A 13,507-nucleotide genomic window follows, 5' to 3' on the forward strand; every position below is an offset into this window, starting at 1 on the left:
TTACCCCTGCGAAGGGGGCATATCTGGGCATTACCCCTGCGAAGGGGGCATATCTGGGCATTACCCATGCGAAGGGGGCATATCTGGGCATTACCCCTGTGAAGGGGGCACATCTGAGCATTACCCCTGTGAAGGGGGCACATCTGGGCATTACCCCAATGAAGGGGGCACATCTGGGCATTACTGTAAAGGTGACACATCTTTGGGCATAGCAAGACTAAGGAGTGGAATGCAGGAAACTTTCTCTAGAAGTGCCTTGTGTTGCAATATTAGCAGTCCTCTCACACTGGCATCAGACATAGTAATCACATATTAAGAAATAGGCTCAGGTCCAATCACTTCCACCACACCTCGCCAGTCACATCCTTCATAGACCTCCTGCTCCCATCTGACTCGTCCTCACCTTCTCTTTTGACGTTCTCTGAGGCCTCGCTGAGAGTCCAGAGGGGTCTGTACGGGCGGGTGTGGGGAGATGGGGTCTTCAGTCGCCGCAAAACTAATAATAGTACTTCCCCACAGTATAATTAGGAATGGTGGCGCAGGCGCCTCTCTTCTGCAGCTGTGCGCAAGTTCCACCTTCGGTCACTGCACGGGCCGCATGACGCAGCTTTGCGGGCCGGATGTGGTCCGCGGGCCGTAGGTTGGGCATCACTGTTCTATGTAAAAAAAAATTTGACAAAAAACAGGTGGGCGGTTTTCTGAATATAATTTTTTGAAGTCACTCCATGTATTCTACTTCCTGTCATCTCTCTTTAACTTCCTCTTTGTTTGGACTTTTAGCACGGCAGACAGCCTCGTTTAACCCTCTCGGTCAGACCATCACTGCGGCCAGAAAGGGAAGAGGATGAATGACTCAATTAGAGCATCACACATTACACTGGTGAGAACAACGCTCTTCTGTGGACATCTTTAATTAGTTTTAGAAAATAAGAGTGGTCGTGTTATCCTATTTCTACTAATCTACTATTATACTAAGGCTACTTTCACAGTGGCGTTCGTCGGTCCGCTCGTGAGCTCCGTTTGAAGGGGCTCACGAGCGGACCCGAACGCAGCCTTCCAGCCCTGATGCAGTCTGAATGGAGCGGATCCGCTCAGACTGCATCAGTCTGGCGGCGTTCAGCCTCCGCTCGCCTCCGCACGGACAGGCGGACAGCTGAACGCTGCTTGCAGCGTTCGGGTGTCCGCCTGGCCGTGCGGATCCGTGCGGATCCGTCCAGACTTACAATGTAAGTCAATGGGGACGGATCCGTTTGAAGATGCCACAATATGGCTCAATCTTCAGGCGGATCCGTCCCCCATTGACTTTACATTGAAAGTCTGGACGGATCCGTACGAGGCTATTTTCACAGCTGTTATATGCTAAAATAATGCAGACGGATCCGTACTGAACGGAGCCTCCGTCTGCATTATTATGATCGGATCCGTTCAGAACGCTAGTGTGAAAGTAGCCTAACAAATAACACTTTGCCCTCACAGCAGCAATAGACTGACGGTGAATTACCTATCTACAGGTCCTTCTCAGAAAATTAGCATATTGTGATAAAGTTCATTATTTTCTGTAATGTACTGATAAACATTAGACTTTCATATATTTTAGATTCATTACACACCAACTGAAGTAGTTCAAGCCTTTTATTGTTTTAATATTGATGATTTTGGCATACAGCTCATGAAAACCCCAAATTCCTATCTAAAAAAATTAGCATATTTCATCCGACCAATAAAAGAAAAGTGTTTTTAATACAAAAAAAGTCAACCTTCAAATAATTATGTTCAGTTCTGCACTCAATACTTGGTCGGGAATCCTTTTGCAGAAATGACTGCTTCAATGCGGCGTGGCATGGAGGCAATCAGCCTGTGGCACTGCTGAGGTGTTATGGAGGCCCAGGATGCTTCGATAGCGGCCTTAAGCTCATCCAGAGTGTTGGGTCTTGCGTCTCTCAACTTTCTCTTCCCAATATCCCACAGATTCTCTATGGGGTTCAGGTCAGGAGAGTTGGCAGGCCAATTGAGCCCAGTAATACCATGGTCAGTAAACCATTTACCAGTGGTGTTGGCACTGTGAGCAGGTGCCAGGTCGTGCTGAAAAATGAAATCTTCATCTCCATAAAGCTTTTCAGCAGATGGAAGCATGAAGTGCTCCAAAATCTCCTGATAGCTAGCTGCATTGACCCTGCCCTTGATAAAACACAGTGGACCACCACCAGCAGCTGACATGGCACCCCAGACCATCACTGACTGTGGGTACTTGACACTGGACTTCAGGCATTTTGGCATTTCCCTCTCCCCAGTCTTCCTCCAGACTCTGGCACCTTGATTTCCGAATGACATGCAAAATTTGCTTTCATCCAAAAAAAGTACTTTGGACCACTGAGCAACAGTCCAGTGCTGCTTCTCTGTAGCCCAGGTCAGGCGCTTCTGCCGCTGTTTCTGGTTCAAAAGTGGCTTGACCTGGGGAATGCGGCACCTGTAGCCCATTTCCTGCACACGCCTGTACACGGTGGCTCTGGATGTTTCTACTCCAGACTCAGTCCACTGCTTCCGCAGGTCCCCCAAGGTCTGGAATCGGTCCTTCTCCACAATCTTCCTCAGGGTCCGGTCACCTCTTCCCGTTGTGCAGCGTTTTCTGCCACACTTTTTCCTTCCCACAGACTTCCCACTGAGGTGCCTTGATACAGCACTCTGGGAACAGCCTATTCGTTCAGAAATGTCTTTCTGTGTCTTACCCTCTTGCTTGAGGGTGTCAATGATGGCCTTCTGGACAGCAGTCAGGTCGGCAGTCTTACCCATGATTGCGGTTTGGAGTAATGAACCAGGCTGGGAGTTTTTAAAAGCCCCAGGAATCTTTTGCAGGTGTTTAGAGTTAATTAGTTGATTCAGATGATTAGGTTAATAGCTCGTTTAGAGAACCTTTTCATGATATGCTAATTTTTTTAGATAGGAATTTTGGGTTTTCATGAGCTGTGGCCAAAATCATCAATATTAAAACAATAAAAGGCTTGAACTACTTCAGTTGTGTGTAATGAATCTAAAACATATGAAAGTCTAATGTTTATCAGTACATTACAGAAAATAATGAACTTTATCACAATATGCAAATTTTTTTAGAAGGACCTGTATATAGGAGCCTTATCTCTCTTCGTTGACTGCTACAGAAGGACAAGATTTTGCCTTTAAAGGGAATGTGTCATCAGAAAAGGACCTATTGTTTGTCATGTTTTTATGCTTAACATATGTTTAAAGAATTTTTTCTTTTTTCTTTTTTCCATGTTAATATTTATAATTAAACAAAAACCACTAGGCCTAAAAATAGGCACTTAGTCTATACAGATCAATTCACTGCAGTTATCTTCTTATCTGTCATCTGTCTAATCCTGCCTGTAATGATATCACCTATGTGTATAGATAAGACAGGGACCACCATTCACAATAGGTGATCGTCAACTTTTATATATTCTTTCCTTGCACAGGTCACACAGCGTGCCCAGAAAACTCTCCAATAGAAGTCAATGAGGTCCCCTCCAGACCATTGTGTCTATGGCCCATGGGGGCTGCCGTAAAGAAATTTTCTTAATGCTTAGAGCAGCTCAGGCAAGATGGCCGCCCCCATAAAAAATGTTGAGGAAATAGAATAAAAAAAATCTGCAACCAGAAAATTTAGGTTAGAAAAAAGGGATAATGTGTGTTATCTGGTTTTAACTGACATATAGAATTTTGGTGACACATTCCCTTTAATTTTCAATGTTCTAAAACTGCTGAAATGAAAAACTGTATTAATGCCGGATCCGTTTTTCCGGATGACCCTGGAAAGACGGATCCGGCATTTCAATGCATTTGTAAGAAGGATCAGGATCCTGATCAAGCTTACAAATGCCATCAGTTGGCATACGTTTTGCCGGCGACGGAACTGCCTGCTGGATTCCTCTGCCGCAAGTGTGAAAGTAGCCTTAGGCTACTTTCACACTAGCGTTCGATCGGATCCGTTCTGAACGGATCCGATCATAATAATGCAGACAGAGGCTCCGTTCAGAACGGATCCGTCTGCATTATATTGGCAAAAAAAAGCTAAGTGTGAAATTGGCCTGAGCGGATCCGTCCAGACTTTTACATTGAAAGTCAATGGGGGACGGATCCGCTTGAAGATTGAGCCATATTGTGGCATCTTCAAACGGATCCGTCCCCATTAACTTACATTGTAAGTCTGGACGGATCCGCACGCCTCCGCAGCGTTCAGGTGTCCGCCTGCTGAGCGGAGCGGAGGCTGAACGCCGCCAGACTGATGCATTCTGAGCGGATCCGCTCCATTCAGACTGCATCAGGGCTGGACGGAAGCATTCGGGTCCGCTCGTGAGCCCCTTCAAACGGAGCTCACGAGCGGACAGCCGAACGCTAGTGTGAAAGTAGCCTTAACGTGAGTTTTTTTTAACCCTGTTCACATATTCCAGAAAAAGAATCCTAGTGGAATTTGGTTTGCACTGCGGCAAATAACAATCATCCTTGATAACAATGACCATGTGCAGATCCTGCATGGAAAACCCGCAGACTAAGGCTACTTTCACACTAGCGTTCGGCTGTCCGCTTGTGAGCTCCGTTTGAAGGCTCTCACAAGCGGACCCGAACGCTTCCGTCCAGCCCTAATGCATTCTGAGTGGACGCGGATCCGCTCAGACTGCATCAGTCTGGCGGCGTTCAGCCTCTGCTCCGCTCAGCAGGCGGACACCTGAACGCTGCTTGCAGCGTTCGGGTGTCCGCCCGGCCGTGCGGAGGCAAACGGATCCGTCCAGACTTACAATGTAAGTCAATGGGGACGGATCCGCTTGAAGATGACACACTATGGCTCAATCTTCAAACGGATCCGTCCCCCATTGACTTTCAATGTAAAGTCTGGACGGATCTGTTCAGGCTAATTTCACACTTAGAAATTTTTTGACAATATAATGCAGACGGATCCGTTCTGAACGCAAGTGTGAAAGTAGCCTAAGGCTAGATGCACTTGAACGTATTTTGTTTCCGTGTCCGTTCCGTTTTTTTTGCGGATGGGATGCAGACCCATTCAATCAGTATGTCCGTTCCGTAGCCCCGCAAAAAAAAATAGAACATGTCCTATTCTTGTCCGTTTTAGGCATTGTTACAATGGATCCGCAAAAAAACAAAACTCCGTGACTTACCTGTATCCAGGCATTTTCTCATAAGCCATTTTGAGTTACCTATCTGTGTCCGATCTGCATATTTCGTTTAAATGTCTCTTCATCACCGATTTGCATTCATATGCCTCAGATTCTCATCTTAATGTTTTACACTATCAGCAATCTACTGATAATGGTCTCACATGGCCGAAACGTCTGAAACATCGCAACTCCCCATACGGCTCACGGCGCAACATTATTTTCATTGAAACGGAGCAATTACCGCCCGACTGGGGCAGCATCTGGTAAATTTACCAGCAGAATCATTTACGTGCTTATTATTGCGAATGTTGCTGGCACCTACGTCCCAGTTTGAAGTGTATGATTCACAATGAATCCACTTGGCATATCTAAACTCTCAAGAGCGCGCGTGGTTTTCTCTACAAATAGACAAACGGATGTGGGCAGCATTTTTTGAGGACCCATTGAAATGATTTGAATGCGTATCCAATCCTCAAAAAATGCAGATCACATGCAGACCAAAGCGAAAGGCGCACACAGCAGGAGTATGCGCCTAATTTACCACGAGGCACAGGGCTCATCATAAATTAGGCGCATCCTTTACCAGCGCAAAGGGGAAACAAAGACCGGCGTAAAAAGCTGGATTTTGTTACTGACCCCCCTACTTGGTATTTGATGATGCAGTCAGTTCCTATCTGATTACGGATCTCTTAAGCCTCATTCACGTTTTCACGTAATTCAGTGTTTCACGGACGTGTGCTATACGTGTTCCCCACGGACAGCAAACTTCCCTATTCATTTTAATGTGTGTGTTCACACATCAGTGTTTTAGCACGGTCCGTGGGTCAGTTTTTTTTTAGCACAGGTGCATGCTCTATTTTGTCCGTGTTCACGGATCCATCACACCCATTATAGTCTATGGGGATCATTAAGAAGAGATTCGTTGAGTGTCAGTGAAACATGGACAGCAAAAAAACTGACACACGGACCCAACACGGATGCCTCACTGACCACCTGCTCACGGATCTGAGCACGGACGTGTGAATGAGGCTTTATTCTGTGCTCATGGTGATGTGAGTGCAGTACGTTAGACCCCGATCAGATAGGAACTGACTGTATGGTAAATCACTAGTTCAGGTCAGGGGAGCCGGGGTGGACCACGGAGGTGCGGCCGACACACACGGTTTGTGATTAGGTTAATTCCCATATAAACAAGTCCGTCTAAGCCGCACTTTGTGAAATCAGAAGTTGCTTAGCAGCCTCCACAGACCGCGCGCACACAACATAACATGTGCAAACCAGCTTTACATGGTTGCTCTGTGCTTAAAAATAGCAATTATCCTGGTGGCCCTGGGGCAACACATGGGGGGATGGTGCGCGAGTTTTAGGTTTCTGCCTACTATTGTTTGTTTTATGGATTTTATGGTTGGATTAATAAAGGGGTTGTCTCGCTTCAACAAATGGCATTTATCCTGTAGAGAAAGTGAATACAACCCACTTACTAATGTATTGTGATTGTCCATATTGCCTTCTTTGCTGGCTGGATTCATATTTCCATCGCATTATACACTGCTTGTTTCCATGGTTACAGACCACCCTGCAATCCATCTATGGTGGTCGTGCTTGGACACTATAGGAAATAGCGTCAGCCTCTCTGGTGGCCGGGACCGTGGGAACTTACATAGGCTGGTGCTTTTTCCTATATTAGGCAAGCACGACCACCACTGGGTGGTCTGTAACCATGGAAACGAGTAGTGTATAATGTGATGGAAAAATGAATCCAGCCAGCAAAGGAAGCAATATGGACAATCACAATACATTAGTAAGTGCCTTGTATTCACTTTCTCTATAAGATAAATGCCACTTACTGAAGTGACCCCTTGAACTCACATCAGGGCCCGGGTACGGATTGTTTCACCGTTATGTCTGGAGCGCTGGGAGCCATATCCGGATCTCCTGCACACGATCACTAAGTCGTCTTCCTGCATTATGATGCACGTTGGGCTTATTCCATAGATGATAATGGGTAGAACCAGGTACAGGAACCCCAGGTGCCAATCATGGATCTTGACCACCAGGAAGCAGAGCCTTAATATTCCACTCACCGTAACTTGTATACTGTATTGGGGACCATGTGCTAATCTCTGTGTTTCTCACCAGGTATGTGACGGAGATGGTACCAGGAGCTGGGATGCTCAATGTGCTATTGCCCACCAGGGATAGAGATGCTGCTGGAACCACTGACCACCAGGGACCATTATGCTGAAGGAAACCTAGATCACTAGGGACCTGATGCCTTACGTTAAATCATCACCAGAATCTGTATCCCGAATTTACAAGAGTAGTGAAAAGGCACCAAATTCACCCGTACCACTGACCACCAGGGTCCATATGCTGTATATACCCGCTGCTTGCTACACGTACTTGAGGTGTGTACCCTTTGTACTATTTGGTATTTATTTATTTTAAACATGTTTTTATTTAAAGTTTTCATCATAACAACATCAGTCATTTTACACGGATATAAACTCTTTACAGAACCCTTCCCAACCCTTCGCCATCTTAAAACGGTTTATTTCCACTACCTATGTTCTGACTTTGGTTTCTTGTCTGTTCCAAATGCAATTGGTACCACGGGTCTGAAGTCTCCAGTTTGGCAAACCATTCGGTGTATATAAATGGATAGTGTCCAATATTTCTTAAAAAAAGCTATCTTAAAGGGTTTTCATTTTCAAAAAAAAAAGGGGTTGTCATTTTTGATTTACACCCTTCGGCATCAGTGCGTTCCAATAACAAACAATTAGTGGAATGTTGGATGACTTCTTTCCGTTGTGGTGTAGCAGGTTTAAGCCAGTACCTTAGAAGACACATTTTTGCAGCCAATATCATCACATGGAATGTAGCCGCAATTTTGGGTCGGGCTGCATGAAATAGAAGAATTTCTCCGGCCAAGAAAACCAAAGACTTGCCTAAATGCCGGATCCGGCATTTTTTTTCCATAGGAATGTATTAGTGCATTCAAAATACCGGAATGCTGGATCCGCCCTTCCGGTCTACGCATGCGCAGACCAAAAAAAAGGTGAAAAATATAAATGCCGGATTCGTTTTGCCGGATGACACAGGAAAGACGGATCCGGCATTTCAATGCATTTTTCTGACTGATCAGGAATTTTTAAGACTGATCAGGGGCGTAGCTATAGGGGGTGCAGAGGTAGCAGTCGCTACCGGGCCCAGGAGCCTGAGGGGCCCAAAGACCCTTGTGCCACATAAGAGGACACTGGTATTATAGAAAGTACATGCTGGTCAAGTTACACCTCTGGCTGAAGGGAACGGGTTAGGTTAAGAATTTGGATTGAGGGGGGGGGGGGGTTAGCCGTTAAAATTTTTGCCTCAGGTGGCACGAAGGCTATGTTTCCCTGTCCCTTGCCACAAAGTACCGAGGGAAGGGGGGCCCAAGCTGAACTCTTGCACCAGGGCCCATGAGCCTTAAGCTACGCCCCTGGTTGGCATACGTTTTGCCGGATCCCGCAGGCAAATCCGGCGACGGAACTGCTTGCCGGATCACTCTGCCGCAAGTGTGAAAGTAGCCTAAGAAATCTCTGGTCAGTTTGATTCCGTAGGTGTCGGACTTCAATTATGCCCTTTTCTATCCACTTAAAGGGAGTCTGTCACCACTTTTTTGCATGTTAGACCATTAAAATAGGGTTATTTGATCCAGCAAGAACATAAAAACGGTACCTTTGTGGTCGAAAACGGACTTTTCAATTTGCAGAAAACGAACTTATAAGATAATTTTCGGAGCCCTCTCAAGTGCCCAGGGCGGTCTCTCAATCCTTGGAGCCCCAGGCTGGCACCTCCTAAACGGCTGATAACCCCGCCCTCCGTGCGCCTCTGCCCGCCCGTTTACTCCCCTCCCCTGTCCCTTTCCACTGCGGCTGTGCGGTACAAATCGTAGCGGGCGCATGCGCAATGCGATGCCCGCTCCTGGCAGGGCATCGCAATACCTATTGCGCATGCGCCGGCTAAACGGCGATTAGCCGGCGCATGCGCAATAGGTATTGCGATGCCCTGCCAGGAGCGGGCATCGCATTGCGCATGCGCCCGCTACGATTTGTACCGCACAGCCGCAGTGGAAAGGGACAGGGGAGGGGAGTAAACGGGCGGGCAGAGGCGCACGGAGGGCGGGGTTATCAGCCGTTTAGGAGGTGCCAGCCTGGGGCTCCAAGGATTGAGAGACCGCCCTGGGCACTTGAGAGGGCTCCGAAAATTATCTTATAAGTTCGTTTTCTGCAAATTGAAAAGTCCGTTTTCGACCACAAAGGTACCGTTTTTATGTTCTTGCTGGATCAAATAACCCTATTTTAATGGTCTAACATGCAAAAAAGTGGTGACAGACTCCCTTTAAGGAATTGTGTATTTATCGACAGTGCCCTAAATTCTGGATGATTCCATAACATCATCTTTTTGGGTGTTAAAAAAGGAAGATTAAACTGTTTTCTAACCGCTTTGTGTCACGTAGCAAGGTACCGTGTTTTATCTGGGTAGGTAACAAAGCCTACTTAGTATGTAGTAGAGTGTTCAGATTCCAGGGCTTAGCCATTTCTGTCTCTATGGACGACCCCGAGTAATGATCCAATCTAGGCTGTGTCCCATTACGCTTGCTAGGTTATATTTTCTAATATCAGGAAATCCTACACCTCCCCCTAGTAAGTGTATGTCGGGATATTCTGCATCTCTTGGATTGCCAACCAAACGAGCGGAAGGCCTTTAACAGGACTTGCATGTCGGTGTGTTTTAGGAGGAGCGGCAGTGTTTGCATAGGGTATAAGAGTTTACTGAAGCTCATCATCTTCAATAGATGGCAACGCCCCAGGAAAGATTCGACCAAGACATAAGTTCTGAAGTCATCTTTTTAAATAGAGGGGGATAGTTCAATGTATATAGTGAATCTGGCGTTTTTTTTCCTATTTTAATTCCCAAATATTTGATGAAATGAGTTGAGCTATTGTAACTGGGAGGTTATGCCGTAGTGTCTTGGGTGGAGACAAATCCAATAATTCACATTTGGACGTATTAACCTTAAAACCCGATAGATGACCGAAATGAGAGAGAAGATCAAACGGGATTGGTATATCCGTCTGAGGTTGCGCCAGGAACATCAACAGGTCCTCGGCAAAATAAGGTACGTTTTGAGAGTTTTCTGCCCAACAGCCATGCCTTTGATATGGTCATTACAGGTTATTGCTCTTGATAGCGGTCCGCCAATATTTTTGACAAGTATTTGAGATCGTTGTCTATGAGAGAGATTGGGCGATGGGAAGATGCCAGAGTGCAATCTTTACCCTCTTTTGGGAATACTTTAACATATGCCGTGTTCATATCTTGCGGCAATTTTTGGCCTTGTAGTAGTTGGTTATATAGGGATGTGAGGACTTTGGAAATTTTTGGGGCTAATACTTCTTAAAATTCGTACCCGTCTGGGTCTGGCGCCTTTCCATTGCTCGATTTGGCGGATTACTCTCTGGACCTCATCTTCTGTGATAGGCTGATTCCATATCAACAGATCATCCTGCGAGATTTGGGGCAGGAGTAGGGTTTCCAGACACGATTTCCCCTGTTCAAGTGCATCGTTAGAGTTTGAATAGAGGTTTACATAGTAATCTCTCAATATGTCTACTATTTCTTTTGGCTGGTGACTTAGAGTTCCTTGTGCTTTCTTTAAGGCTACATGCACGCAAACGTTGTTTGTTTCCGTGTCCGTTCCGTTTTTTTGCGGATAGGATGTGGACCCATTCATTTCAACACTGTGTGCTGTCCGCATCAGTATGTCTGTTTCGTAGTCCCGCAAAAAAATAGAACATGTCCTATTCTTGTCCGTTTTAGGCATTATTATCCGTTTTAGTTTTTTTTGCGGATCTGCTATTTGAGGGCTGCAAAACACGTACGGTCGTGTGCATGTAGCCTAAGGCAGATATTTGTGAGGAGTGCTTCATGCCTTTTGCTAAAGAAGCTAAAAGCCTCCCCGATTTTTTTATTTTTATATTTTAAATATTTAGCTCCTCTTTTTTTTCCTAACCCATCTGTCATATCCAGCCTTAGCTCCCTGACATTTGGTTTTGGTAATGTTCGAGGGGTGTGATAAATATTTGGTATTTTACTGCATGTATGGTCTATAGAGGGGTGATCACATTTGGGATACCCTCTTTAGCTAAAGTCTTGACCAGTGTCAGCATGGCCCCCAGGATGCCCAGGGCTTTATAGGCACTGATTTCCAAGAACACCTTTATGCTATACTGTAAAATGTACTAGAAAAGGTCTAAGCATTGAAACCAACACTAGCGGATGAGGGCACAGAATGGGCAAGCTACCCGCAGTCAGGTCACAGTCGGTGATCTTTGGAGGGGTTACAAAAATGAAGCACACCCTTTTAGGCCTCATGCACATGGTCGTTGCTCGGCCGTTCCATGCATTGGGGAATGCAATTTGCGGTCCCCAATGCACGGGCACCATCCATGCGGCTGCCACAACGGATCCAGACCCATGTTTTATTTTTTCCCCCCGTTTGCATGAGGCCTTAAAGAGGGTTTCCAGGATTTATATATTGATATATTGGTAATCAATATCAGATCGGTGGGGGTCTGTCTCCCGAGAATCCCGCAGGTCAGCTGTACGACCGTGTCCTGGCCGTGCCCGTATTGCGGCCCAGCAAACGGCGTCTCCGCAATATACGGGCCCCCGCTGTTTTTGCACCACATCACGGATGCGGACCCATTTATCTGCGCCGCAAAAGATTTAGGACATGTTCGGACACATCAAGTTGAATGGGTCTGGATGCATCTGCGGAATTCCGCACAGATGTTGCCCATGCATTGGGGAACGCAAATTGCAGTCCCCAATCCACAGAACAGTCGTGTGCATGAGCCCTAATGGTTATTAGAAAGTCAGTCATCCAGGCCTTCTGTTGCCTATTTCCCCACCAATCCCTACTGTTCCCACTTATTTCGGGAAATTCTCTAAAGACAGAACTTTTTTTTATGCATAAGATGTGCCCCCCTTTTATTGGTGCATTAGGCAGCTGCCTACTTCTCCTGGCCCAACTCCAGCCTCTCCTCGCTGTAAGCATCCAACAGGCAGCGCTTTACATGTTGCTTCCTCTGTCGTCAGGACTTCCCTGCTCTCACAGCAGGCCCCCGACCATTTTTGGGAGACTACTGGATTCCTTCACACACTGCCGATTTTGTTGCCGAAATTTCCGCAACTGAAAAATCGTCTCTGTATCAATGGAGCAGCAAGCACATGGATTTCTGTAGGCCTCATTCAGGAGAATGTAGCCGATTTTTTTCACTCGCAGAAAATTCTGGCACAAAATCCGCGGCGTGTGAAGGCGCCCTTAGATGAGGTATATCACTACGTAGCGCTCATTTGCCTAGTTTTTGTGGCGGAACGCTGTCTGTTTCCATGGGTTAAACCAACAGGAATCCTTGATGCAAATATCCTTCCTGTCATTTGCATTTAGCTTGCAGGGTGCTGTGTTGCACAACAAAAAATAAAAAAATCTTTGTCGAAAAACCGCAACCCATCCCTGAAATGTGCTCTGTATATAAGCAGCTGCTAATAGCCACACGTGTGAGGCCTCATGCACACAGCCGTATGTTTGGTCCGCATCTGATCCGCATTTTTTTGCAGATCGGATGTTGGCCCATTCATTTCAATAGGGTCTCAAAAGATGCGGACAGCACACCATGTGCCGTTCCGCGCAGGGGTGCAGCTAGCCTTTCTGCTACCTAAGGCGAAAATTGAAATGGCGCTTCCCCCTTCCCTTCAGCCCTTGGCCCTTCGGCTGCCCTTCTCTTGCCCCTACCTGGTGCTGAGAGATCGCCTCACCTGGCCTCATTGGTGGTGCATCCCTGGTTCCACGACCCTGCAAAAAAGACCTATTCTTCACATTTCTAGAGGAGTGTGAAAAAAAATATATGGCAGCATGCACTCGGCCGGGATCCATGTTTTGCGGACCTCAAAATGGACGCGATCGTGTGCATGAACCCTAAATGGACCAAGGGTGATCACGGGGGCAGATACTGTTCTGCTCGTCACATTGATGAGTACTACAATCGGCCTCGCCCAACCTGGCTGCTTACAGTAGATCTACGTAAACTCCATGGTAAGTGTAGATAGGATAGACTTTAGGTTTTGTGTCCCTTTAAGTGATGCTGGGTTCTTGCGAAACTCTCCGACTCCGTGTGGAACTTGATTTTCCCCTAAAATATTCATCCTCCCACTCAAAGAATGTAAAATTTCAGCTTTTAGCGAGACCGCTGCCTGGTATTGACATACTGGGTGTGTTGCTGGACAGGTTTTGG

The 13,507-nt window shown here is 46.3% G+C and overlaps 1 long non-coding RNA gene across 1 annotated transcript; it reads left to right on the forward strand.

Moving 5' to 3' along the window:
* Positions 1-464: 464 nt before the first annotated feature.
* LOC122921239 lies at positions 465-7,570 on the forward strand. The gene is made up of 3 exons (XR_006387014.1): positions 465-686; positions 781-880; positions 7,308-7,570. It is a non-coding gene; the product is annotated as an uncharacterized LOC122921239 (long non-coding RNA).
* Positions 7,571-13,507: the final 5,937 nt, after the last annotated feature.

The sequence above is a fragment of the Bufo gargarizans genome, chromosome 11 (genome assembly GCF_014858855.1).
Source record: "Bufo gargarizans isolate SCDJY-AF-19 chromosome 11, ASM1485885v1, whole genome shotgun sequence".
In the NCBI taxonomy this organism is placed as follows: domain Eukaryota; kingdom Metazoa; phylum Chordata; class Amphibia; order Anura; family Bufonidae; genus Bufo; species Bufo gargarizans.